The sequence below is a fragment of the Triticum dicoccoides genome, chromosome 6A (genome assembly GCF_002162155.2).
Source record: "Triticum dicoccoides isolate Atlit2015 ecotype Zavitan chromosome 6A, WEW_v2.0, whole genome shotgun sequence".
NCBI lineage: Eukaryota > Viridiplantae > Streptophyta > Magnoliopsida > Poales > Poaceae > Triticum > Triticum dicoccoides.
Genome location: NC_041390.1, coordinates 627,989,623 through 628,002,051, shown reverse-complemented (window position 1 = coordinate 628,002,051; position 12,429 = coordinate 627,989,623). Strand labels below are relative to the sequence as shown.

At 43.2% G+C, this 12,429-nt stretch overlaps 1 non-coding gene and 1 pseudogene across 1 annotated transcript; both read right to left on the bottom strand.

The window, feature by feature from the left end:
• Positions 1 to 11,027: 11,027 nt before the first annotated feature.
• On the bottom strand, positions 11,028 to 11,115 carry LOC119319859. The gene has a single exon (XR_005154680.1). It is a non-coding gene; the product is annotated as a small nucleolar RNA snoR118 (small nucleolar RNA).
• A 113-nt stretch (positions 11,116 to 11,228) lies between these two features.
• On the bottom strand, positions 11,229 to 11,297 carry LOC119319769 (annotated as a pseudogene).
• Positions 11,298 to 12,429: the final 1,132 nt, after the last annotated feature.

The following is a 12,429-nucleotide window of genomic DNA, read 5'->3' as shown; positions in this document are numbered from 1 at the left end:
CTAATCAAGATTATTTTATTACACTCTGTAGAGGTTTGCGCACTTTTCCCCACAAGACTCGATCGCCTCCATTTGGTTTCTCGCACTACGTGGTGTTTGAGAAGATGGATGACCGAGACATAGTCTTTTAGAAGCGCTAGCACCTTACGATCGGGTAGACCGTACCACCTACATCCCCTACATCTGCTAGTCTACCACTGTAAGAGTTCGCACGACTTAGTCAACTATGCTAGAGCCCATAATAGCTTGTGGCTGCACACGGAAGTTTCTAGTATGAATAGTCTCATGATCCCTTTGAGCCTGGGTGGCGGTCCAAAAGAAAACAGGCAAGTCCTGGAATACCCAGGTGCCTCAATCCACCCAGATGTGTGTTTAAGTTGCCACATTAGATAAACCATTAATTAACAAAACTCACATCTGTCATGGATATCACTCACCCAATCCACATCTACTAGCATAGCATGGCATAAAGCAAACGTAGAAGTAACTCCCAAAGGTTCGATAATAAACAGGTAATAGGTACTACCTCATCTACTTCCCATCCCATAATTTAGTTAGATCCTAACCATGCAATGTGTGAGGATTGATCTAATGCAATAAAACTGGGTAGTAGGAAAAGGTATGATCAAAGTGTTACTTGCCTTGCTGATGATCCACGAAACCTAGAGATTCGAAGTAACAGGCGGCGCACTCCGGGTATTCTATCGCAGACAAACAAAAAAGCATACAATAAGAACTCATCTAATGCATAGGTAAAACTCAAATAAGAGATCTAGCCAGAAGGTTCAACTTAAGAACTCCGGTTGGCAAAAAGAATCAAATCGAACGAAGCAACGAAAGTCAAACGGCGAAAGAAAACAACTTCGTTCTACTAATCTGGATCTAAGGCAAATTTTACAGTAGCAAAATCTTGTTTAAGTTGGTTAAACGGATAGAGGGTTTCGAGACGAAACTCTAGGCGCTTGAATCGCCTGATTCCGATAAACGAGCGAAAAGTTATACTAAAACGAAAACCAAATCAGGAATGGCGATCAGAAAAATCACGGATTTAATCTGAGAAAAAGAAAAATGACGAACGTTTGCTAGAACGAACGAACGGACGAACGCTCACTATTTAAATAAACCGGAAAAACTGATCTATTTAAAAAAACCGAATCTAAAAAAACCGACGTAAAAATCGACGGAAACCGATCTATATTTTAAAAAAACCGATGGCACGGAAGTTGAGGCGCGGCGAACCTCGGGCGGCGGAATCCGGCCGCGGCGGCGGGAGGCGGCGACGGCGCAGGCGGGCGGCGGCGGCGGCGCGTGGGGCATGGGGTGGCTAGGGTTTGCTGGGGCTGGGGCTGGGACTCTCCCGGGCTTATAAAGCCCGCCCGGGCCGGTGTCCAGGTCGGACACGGCCCGTAGGTCGGTGCGCATTTTTTTATATATAATTTCACTCGGAAGAAAAAAATAAAAAAATGCTAAACGGACTCCAAAAATTCCGAAATAAATTTTCACGGGCTTCTAAAATCAAGCCGCACAAGGTGAACATTTATTTGGGACCTAAATGCAATTTTGAAAACCGCACATTTTTCCTAAATTCAAATAAAACACCAAAAACTCTGAAATAAAATCTTATTTGATTTTATTATTAAATCCTCAATATTTCTTTATTTTGGGAAAGTCATTTTCTTTCCTCTCTCATATATTTGTAGTAGAAATAATTGATAATAAAATAAATAAAATCAAATGATCCTATTCTCAAAATTTGAGAAAACTCAAATATGAAAATAACGAAATCCCCAACTCTCTCCGTGGGTCATTGAGTTGCGTAGAATTTCTAGGATCAACCAAAATGCAAAATAAAATATGATATGCATAGATGATCTAATGTATAACATTCCAAATTGGAAATTTGGGATGTTACATAGAAATACTTGTGTTGAAGTTTGTGATTCCCGTAGCATGCACGTATGGTGAACCGTTATGTAACGAAGTTGGGGCATGAGATATTTATTGATTGTCTTCCTTATGAGTGGCGGTCGGGGATGAGCGATGTTCTTTTCCTACCAATCTATCCCCCTAGGAGCATGCGTGTAGTACTTTGTTTCGATGACCAATAGATTTTTGCAATAAGTATGTGAGTTCTTTATGACTAATGTTGAGTACATGGATTATACGCACTCTCACCCTTCCGTCATTGCTAGCCTCTTCGGTACCATGCATTGCCCTTTCTCACCTCGAGAGTTGGTGCAAACTTCGTCGGTGCATCCAAACCCCGGGATATGATATGCTCTGTCACACATAAGCCTCCTTATATCTTCCTCAAAATAGCCACCATACCTACCTATTATGTCATTTGCATAACCATTCCGAGATATATTGCCTTGCAACTTCCATCATCATCATATACATGACTTGAGCATTTATTGTCATATTGCTTTGCATGATCGTAAGATAGCTAGCATGATGTTTTCATGGCTTGTCCGTTTTTGATATCATTTCTATGCTAGATCATTGCACATCCCGGTACACCGCCGGAGTCATTCATATAGAGTCATATCTTCATTCTAGTATCGAGTTGTAATATTGAGTTGTAAGTAAATAAAAGTGTGATTATCATCATTATTAGAGCATTGCCCCATGAAGAAAAAAGAAAAAAAGAGAGGCCAAAGAAGCCTAAATAAAAAAGGGGGGCAAAGAAGCCCGACAAAAAAGGGCAATGTTACTATCCTTTTACCACACTTGTGCTTCAAAGTAGCACCATGTTCTTCATATAGAGAGTATCTTGAGTTATGACTTTTATATACTAGTGGGAATTTTCATTATAGAACTTGGCTTGTATATTCCGATGATAGGCTTCCTCAAACGCCCGAGGTCTTCATGAGCAAGCAAGTTGGATGCACACCCACTTAGTTTCCAGTTTGAGCTTTCATACACTTATAGCTCTTAGTGCATCCATTGCATGGCAATCCGTCCTCCTCGCATTGACCTCAATTGATGGGCATCTCCATAGCACATTGATTAGCCGCGTCGATGCGAGACTTTCTCCCTTTTTTTCTTCTCCACACAACCTCCATCATCATATTCTATTCCACCTATAGTGTTGGCTCACACTAATGTATTGCGTGAAAGTTGAAAGGTTTGAGAACATCAAAAGTATGAAACAATTTCTTGGCTTGTCATCAGGGTTGTGCATGATTTGAATATTTTGTGTGGTGAAGATGGAGCATAGCCAGACCATATGATTTTGTAGGGATAACTTTCTTTGGCCATGTTATTTTGAAAAGACATGATTGCTTTATTAGTATGCTTGAAGTATTATGGTCTTAATGTCAAATGATAGACTATTGCTTTGAATCACTCGTGTCTTAATGTTCATGCCATGATTAGATTGCATTATCAAGATTATGCTAGGTAGCATTCCACATCAAAAATTATCTTTTTTATCATTTACCTACTCGAGGATGAGCAGGAATTAAGCTCGGGGATGCTGATACATCTCCATCGTATCTATAATTTTTGATTGTTCCATGCCAATATTATACAACTTTTATATATTTTGGCCACTTTTTATACTATTTCTGGGACTAACATATTGATCCAGTGCCCAGTGCCAGTTCCTGTTTGTTGCATGTTTTTTGTTTCGCAGAAAATCCATATCAAACGGAGTCCAAACGGGATAAAAACTGACGGATATTTTTTTTGGAATATATGTGATTTTTGGGAAGAAGAATCAACGCGAGACGATGCCCGAGGGGGCCACAAGGCAGGGGGCGCCCCAGGGGGTCAGTCGCGCCTTGGGCCCTCGTGGCCATCCCGTAAGGCGTTTGGTGCCCTTCTTTCACCGCAAGAAAGCCAATATCCGGATAGAGATCATGTTAAAATTTCAGCCCAATCGGAGTTACGGATCTCCGTGAATTTATGAAACGCTGAAAGGGCAGAATAAGGGAACGCAGAAACAGAGAGAGACAAAGAGACAGATCCAATCTCGGAGGGGCTCTCGCCCCTCCCATGCCATGGAGACCAAGGACCAAAGGGGAAACCCTTCTCCCATCTTGGGAGAAGGTCAAGGAATAAGAAGAAGAAGAAGGGGGGCTCTCTCTCTCCCCCTCTCTCCCGGTGGCGTCGAAACGTCGTCGGGGCCATCATCGTCACTGCAATCTACACCAACAACTTCACCGCCATCATCACCAACTCTCTCCCCCTCTATGTAGCGGTGTAACCCCTCTTTTACCCACTGTAATATCCTATGATGTTTGAGTAGATCTGTTTTGTCCTATGGGTTAAGTGATGATCGTGATTGGTTTGAGTTGCATGTTTTATTACTGGTGCTATCCTAAGGTGCTCTCCGCGTCACGCAAGCGTGAGGGATCCCCGTTGTAGGGTTTGCAATATGTTCATGATTTGCTTATGGTGGGTGGCGTGAGTGACAGAAGCACAGACCCGAGTAAGTAGGTTGTTTGCGTATGGGAATAAAGAGGACTTGATACTTTAATGCTATGGTTGGGTTTACCTTAATGATCTTTAGTAGTTGCGGATGCTTGCTAGAGTTCCAATCATAAGTGCATATGATCCAAGAAGAGAAAGTGTGTTAGCATATGCCTCTCCCTCAAATAAAATTGCAATAATGATTACCGGTCTAGTTATCGATTTCCTAGGGAAAAATAACTTTCTTGTGTGACAACAAGCTCTCTACTAAAACTAACTTAGTTGTGTCTTTATCTAAACAGCCCCTACTTTTTATTTGCAGGCTCTTTATTATCTTGCAAACCTACCCAACAACACCTACAAAGTATTTCTAGTTTCATACTTGTTCTAGGTAAAGCGAACGTTAAGCGTGCGTAGAGTTGTATCAGTGGTCGATATAACTTGAGGGAATATTTGTTCTACCTTTAGCTCCTCGTTGGGTTCGACACTCTTACTTATCGAAAGAGGCTACAATTGATCCCCTATACTTGTGGGCTATCAATGGTGAAGAATAAAAGCCACAAACTACATAATAAAGGTCGCTATCACAAGGGTAATGCAACGTGACGTTCTTTTAGACTAAGGGGTTGAGCATACAAACAAATAAGCGCATGGAAACGTCTGCTTCCCTCTCCAAGGGGCCTATCTTTTAATTTTATGCATTTACTTTTATGCAAAGAGTCAAAGGTTTTCTCTCTGTTCCTTCTTATTTTTCTCTTTTGGCAAGCATCATGTGGTGAGGAAAGATCTAGGCACATATATCCAGTTGGATATGGGTAGCATGAGTTATTATTGTTGACATCACCCTTGTGGTGAATACGTTGGGAGGCGAAATTATAAGCCCCTATCTTTCTATGTGTCCGGTTGAAACATTTTTCTCATGTGTATGCGGTGAGTGTTAGCAATCATAGAAGACTATATGATGGTTGATCATGTGGAGCTCTTACTTAAACTCTGTTGAATAAGTTGAATTGCAATTGCTTGGTGACTTAGAACATAGGTTGTTGAGTTTCAAGAGGATTCATTGTTTGAACCTTAACATGTGAATTGGTTGCTACTATAACATGAGAAATTTTATGAGAAAGAATTACTATTATGATGCTAGGAAAAGTGATTGAAGTTATCATTTATCAAACTTATGCACTTTGCTAGCATTCACACTTCATAAATTATTTCTTTTATCATTTACCTACTCGAGGACGAGTAGGAATTAAGCTTGGGGATGCTGATACGTCTCCAATGTATCTACAATTTATGAAGTATTCAAGCTGTTATTTTATCATTCTTGGATGTTTTACAATCATTTCATAGCAACTTTATATCATTTTTTGGGACTAACCTATTGACCCAGCGCCCAGTGCCAGTTGCTGTTTTTTGCTTGTTTTTTACATCACAGGAAATCAATATCAAACGGAGTCCAAACACCGCAGAACTTTTTGGAGATTTTTTATGGACCAGAACACCCGAGATGGGCCATAGCAGCACCTGAGGGGTTCCCCAAGGGGGGGCACAACCCACCAGGGAGCGCCTGGGGGCCCAGGCGCCCCCTGGTGGGTTGTGCCCACCTCGGTGGCCTCCCGCACCCCCACTTTACCCTATAAATTCACAAATATTCCAAAAACCCTCGGGGTTAACCTAGATCAGAAGTTCCATCGCCGCAGGCCTCTGTAGCCTCCGAAAACCAATCTAGACCCCGTTCTGGCACCTTGCCGGAGGGGGGAATCATCTTCGGTGGCCATGTTCATCATCCTGGCGACCACCACGATGAGGAGGGAGTAGTCCACCCTCGGGGCTGAGGGTTTGTAACAATAGCTATGTGTTTAATATCTCTCTCCGGTGTCATGATCTTGATGTATCGCGGGCTTTGTTAATATAGTCAGATTATATGGTGTTTTCCCCTCTATATCTTGTTGTGATGAATTGAGTGTTTTCCTTTTGAGATTTCATTGTTATCGGCTTGAATACTTTTATGGATTTGAGAACACTTGATATATGCTTTGCAATAGAATACTTGTGGTGACAATGGGGTATCGTACAGTTGATATATGTTTTGGCACTCAACTCACGGATTCCCGGGGTGACATTGGGGTAATCTATGCATAGGGGTTGATGCACGTTCTTGTCTTTGTTTATCCGGTAGAAATCTTGGGGCACTCTTTGAAGTTCTTTGTGTTGGATTGAGTATTATGAATATGAATTTGCTTTGGTGTTATTTTAGTACGAACTCTAGGATAGATCGAACGGAAAGAATAGTTTTATGTTATTTTAGTAGGAACTCTTGAATAGATCGAACGGGAAGAATAGCTTTGAGGTGGTTTCGTACCCTACAAATGAATTATTCTTATGTTCTCCACTAGATAGGAACTTTGGAGTGATTCTTCATCGCACTTTGAGGGATGGTTATATGATCCAATTATATTAGCACCGTTGAGAGATTGCAGTAGCGAAAGTACAGACCCTAGGCCTCATCTTCAAGCATTGCAATACCGTTTTTGTGCCCATTTACTATTTGCTACCTTGCTGTTTTATTTATTCAGATTATAATAATATATTTCTACCATCCATATTACACTTTTATCACCATCTCTTTGCCAAACTAGTTCACCTATACAATTTGCCATTGTATTGGGTGTGTTGGGGACACAAGATACTTCCTGTATTTGGTTGCAAGGTCGTTTGAGAGAGACTATCTTCATCCTATGCCTCCCATGGATTGATAAACCTTAAATCATCCGCAGAATGGAAGAAACATCCTTGTGTTCGACTACCTACGGTCGAAACGGGATCCCATTCACCGGGAGGGGTGTGGCGTACCGCAAAACGGAGGAAACACACTTCTCTTCGACCTCCTACTGTCGAAATGGGTCTTGTTGATCGGGTGGGGTGTGGCATACCGCATAACGGAGGAAACAGACTTGTGTTGGTGCGCTATGGTCAAAACAGGGGTCCTGTTCATCGGGAGGGGTGTGGCGTACCACAAAACGGGACTCCATGGGCTATTGTTCATCTCCACCGTCGACATCCTCCAGCCTCCACCTGCGACTGTTCATCCACGGGCTCCTGTTCATCCAGCCTCCACTGCTCCTCCACCGGCTATTGTTCAACCATCCCTCTCCACGGGGTCCTGTTGAACCACCCCTCCACGTGCTACTGTTCATCCAGCCCTCCATCGGCTGCTGTTGAACCAGCCCTCCACGGGGTCCTGTTCATCCAGCTCTCCACGGGGTCCTGTTTATCCACCCCCAACCGGCTCGATCAATTAGGGTCCTGTTCATCCAGCGGCAACGACCTCTACTACCATGGGGTCCTGTTCATCCAACCATCACCGGGAACTCTTCATCCACCCCCCAACAAATGCTCACTATTCATCAAGAGGTAGCAGGTTCAATCGGCTTCAGTTAGCAGCAGTAGCGAAGGAACTGCTTGATCGGGTTCAGTTAACAGCCAGATCGATCGATCGCTCGAGTTCAATAACGCTTAGCATGCAGTGCAATCGCTCGGGTTCAGTACGCGAACGCCTCGCTCGGATTCAGTTAGAGCCCAACACCTCGCACCCACGCGCTACGTGTACGAGAGAAATGCGCATCACTCGGCCCCAACCACCCACCATAACCGGGAACTTCCCGATATTTTCCTCGCCCTCGCTTCTACCACGGTTTTTTCCGTCATGGCGACCCAAAGAATGTCATGCTGCTGCCATTTTCTGTCATGATTTTTTGTCATAGAAGTAGGAGCCCACCACATCTATGATGATACCGGGTTTTGTCACAATTATCATCATAGAAGTTTCATAAGCATGACAGAAAAAATTTCGTTTGGCCCAAAATGTCACAGACGTGTCTTTTTTTGTAGTGGAGGCACTTGAATCCCACTCGAATGCAATGACTGATCTCTTTTGAGGAGGCCAGAAAGGCCCTCTGCTGCTACCATCAAAGGGTAGGGGGATATTGGGTCTCCCTGCCGAATACCTCTCGAAGGTTTGAAATCTTGATGTTTCTTTCCATTGAAAAGAACTGAGTATGAAACAGATTTTATCAAGTTCATCACAATTGAAACCCATCTGTCAGAAAAAGCGAGCTTCAACATCAAAGCTTCAAGGTATGCCACTCCACCCTGTCATATGCCTTCATCATGTCCAGTTTCAAAGATAAGTGGCGGTGTTTCAAAGATTTGTTTAGTTTCATAAAATGCAGACACTCATAAGCTACTATGATGTTATCACTAATAAGCCTCCCAGGGACGAAGGCAGAATGCTCTGCAAAAATAATATTTGGGAGGATATCTTTCAACCGGTTAGCAATGACTTTAGAAGCAATTTTGTGTAGGACATTGCACGAGCTGATGGGGCGGGATTGAGTTAGCGAAGAGGTGTTATTTACCTTTGGGATGAAAACAAGTTAAGTATTATTGATGCACTCATTGCTCTCTATGCATTCCACAATGCGCACTACAGCCCTTGTTACTTCATCTCCACAGATGTCCCAATCATTATGAAAAAGTGCACCGGTAACCATCTGGGCCTGGTGCTTTCATGGGAAACATTTTAATCGGGACTGCGTCCAAAACCTCCTGCATATTAGCAACACCCTCTGTCGCGAATAGATCTTTTTAAAATTATGTTGCCATCTCCTCGAGCTCATTTATTTTGCTGATCATGTTGCCATGGGAAATTTTGAAGTGACTTTATGAGATTTTTCCTTCTCCTCATCATATCTCTCAAGTGGAAGTAATGAATGTTTCTATCTCCGCCACTAAGCCACTCCACATGCGATTGTTGCTTCCGTAGCAGCTCTTACCAGTGGTATAGTTCCACTAGCCGCTCGACAATTTTCACATCCTGGTGTGACAGGCCGACTCAACAAGAAAGGTGTCTCAGTATCTCCAGCTCATACTTGAGGCACTTGATTTCCCTATGTACATTCCCAGAGGTAAGGCGATCCCAACTGGAGAGATCACCTGACAACTCCTGAAGTTTATCTTGCTCCTCTAAAACTGAAACAGCACCCGGGCTCCTCTTCCAGATCCCATTAAGACAAGTTTTTAGATGGGGGTTAGTTTCCCACATCATCTTGTCCTTAAAGGGTCTAGTGCCCTTATTATTCATGAGCTCATCTGAAAACTTCAGTACAATTGGGCTATGATCAGAACATGCTGTCAAGGCTTGATCAAGCTATGCTACCGGAAACAAGGAACGCCATAACTTGTCCGCCACTACTCGATCTAACCGGACCCTTGTTAAGGAGCCATATGCTACTTCTTTCTTGAAAGTCCACGGGATCCCACTATAACCCAGGTCAGTTGAACTGCATAAGTCCAAGGCATCTCTAAATCCATCAATTTGAAATTGACTCTTCAAACCCACTCTGTCTGCTCTGACTAACGCAAGACTTTGTTAAAATCACCTATGGCTAGCCACGGGAGAGCTGAGGTCCCTACGAGGGAATGATGGGTGTCCCATGTTTTGTGACAATCAACGACTTTGGCCTCTCCACATATGCATCATAATCTCCATGGAGACGGTCCCAAATATGAAACAACGACATTAATATGGTACTTTGAGTAACCTTTAACCTCCAAATTTATTTCATCATTTAAGAAATTACTAGGCCTCCGTTCCTGCCTGAGCTACTAATAGAAAATGATTTATTATAACCAAAAGAAATCGAAAAAAAATTGGCTCGTGCCTTATACAATTGGGTTTCAACTATGCATAGCACGGCCGGGGAAAAGTTGTTCGCAAGCTTGTGAACTTCTCAAACTATCATGGGGTTGCTCAACCCGCAGCAGTTCCAGCATAAGAGACTCATTTATCCCGGCGGCGCTCCATCCGGCAGCCTACCAAAAGTTCAGAAATATTCATGTCAACTTTGCCATCATGGTCACCACCCTTCTTTGGTTTTTTGTTACTCCTTGGTAAGACATAAACCAGAGGAAGAGGGGCACTCCCTCCGGACACTTTTTATACTGCACCATGACAAGGTGGTCATTGGAAGAGCTAGTAGCTGAGCTAGATGCCTCCACATCAACTGTAGCTATCGAAAATAATGCCTCTTGAGAAGAACGCTTTTTAGCCGCCCTGTTATTTGGTTTAGTTTCCACCGGTGCACCCTCCCCATCCTTTAGGGTAAGTTGTTCCAAATCAACCGACGCTCCTGGATCAGAAATCTCCATATCGAACTGCATACATGGGTTCTATGTGTGAACAATATCTCCTGGACACCTTGCTACTGAAGTATTATTTATTGGGAAAGCATTGTGTCTCTAGCTCAGAGTCTGATTATATCTTGGCACCGTAGGACCCTCACCCCTACCGCGACCTGGATCATTGTGTGCGTAACCATGCCCCCATGGTGGTTTTTCCACGGCCTTGAGTACTGCCTCGTCCTCGACCAAACTGAGAACTATCCGATGGCGCGCCACGGCCTCCATGGCTGCCACTACCTCCTCTACCACCATTGACCATCATGAAATCACCTCAATCTAGATTGGACTCGTCATGCTCGCACGTATCACATTCACTACAGGAAATATGTCAACTTGCGACCATCACTATTGGTGGCTGAAAGGTTGAGCCGTCAGACAATGCTTTCTAGGCAAATACATCTCCATCAGATTGCAGCGATGTTCGCTGCTCGGAGCCCAATGTGTATCATCATCCATGACATCAAGATATATACAACCAAACAATAGCCAAGCAAAAGTGAAGGAAGAGAATCAACGAACAATTAGAAATAAAATCAGTGGATCAGGAACAACAGAAGATCAAATCAGTAGCCCTCAGGTATTATGCTTTAGATTTTCATCAAAGAAATCTCAGGTCTCAAAGATGTACCATCACTGGACTCACAGAAATGAACTGCAAAGATGTGCCATCACTGGACTCATAGAAATGAACTGCAGAGAACACATCGCAAACTAAAAAGCCATAAAACGATAAGAATAGCATGAGAAACTTTTAGAGAATGTTATTCACCTCACCTCATAATTAGCAGTAAGCAACTCAAGATCCACCAAAAGGATAACCCATTTGTAAAATTCTAGCCCGATTAACATTTCACCATAAAATTCAGTCACCAAAATTACGGCATAGCCAATGTGGACATCAGAATTGCAGATTTCCACAGCATGGCACGCAGAGTGCACCTATCAGTCCTGAAAGATGGTGTGTATAAGTTCAGAAGAGTAGATGATATATAAGTTCAGAAGTACTCGGAAAAAATTACGCTAAGATGTTCAATTTTCCTCAGAATTGCAGAATGACAGCATGGGCGCACAACGACCAATCAGTCCCGAAAGATGGTATGTGATACGTCTCCAACATATCTATAATTTCTGATTGCTCCATGCTATTATATTATCTATTTTGGATGTTAATGCGCTTTATTTTACACTTTTATATCATTTTTGGGACTAACCAACTAACCGGACGCCCAACCCAAATTGTTGGTTTTTTTGCCTAATTTAGAGTTTCGCCGAAAACAAATATCAAACGGAATGAAACCTTCGGGAACGTGATTTTCTCAACGAACGTGATCCAGGAGACTTGGAATGGGCGTCAAGAAACAATCGAGGAGGCCAAGAGGCAGGGGGCGCGCCTAACCCCCCAGGCGCGCCCTCCACCCTCGTGGGCCCCTCGTTGCTCCACCGACGTACTTCTTCCTCCTATATATATATCCACGTACCCCCAAACATCTAGGAGCACCACAAAAACCTAATTCTACCGCCGCAACCTTCTATACCCGAGAGATCCCATCTTGGGGCCTTTTCCAGAGCTCCGTCGGAGGGGCATTGATCACGGAGGGCCTCTACATCAACTCCATGGCCTCTCCGGTGATGTGTGAGTAGTTTACTTCAGACCTTCGGGTCCATAGTTATTAGCTAGATGGCTTCTTCTCTCTCTTTGGATCTCAATACAAAGTTCTCCTCAATTCTCTTGGAGATCTATTCGATGTAATCTTCTTTTGCGGTGTGTTT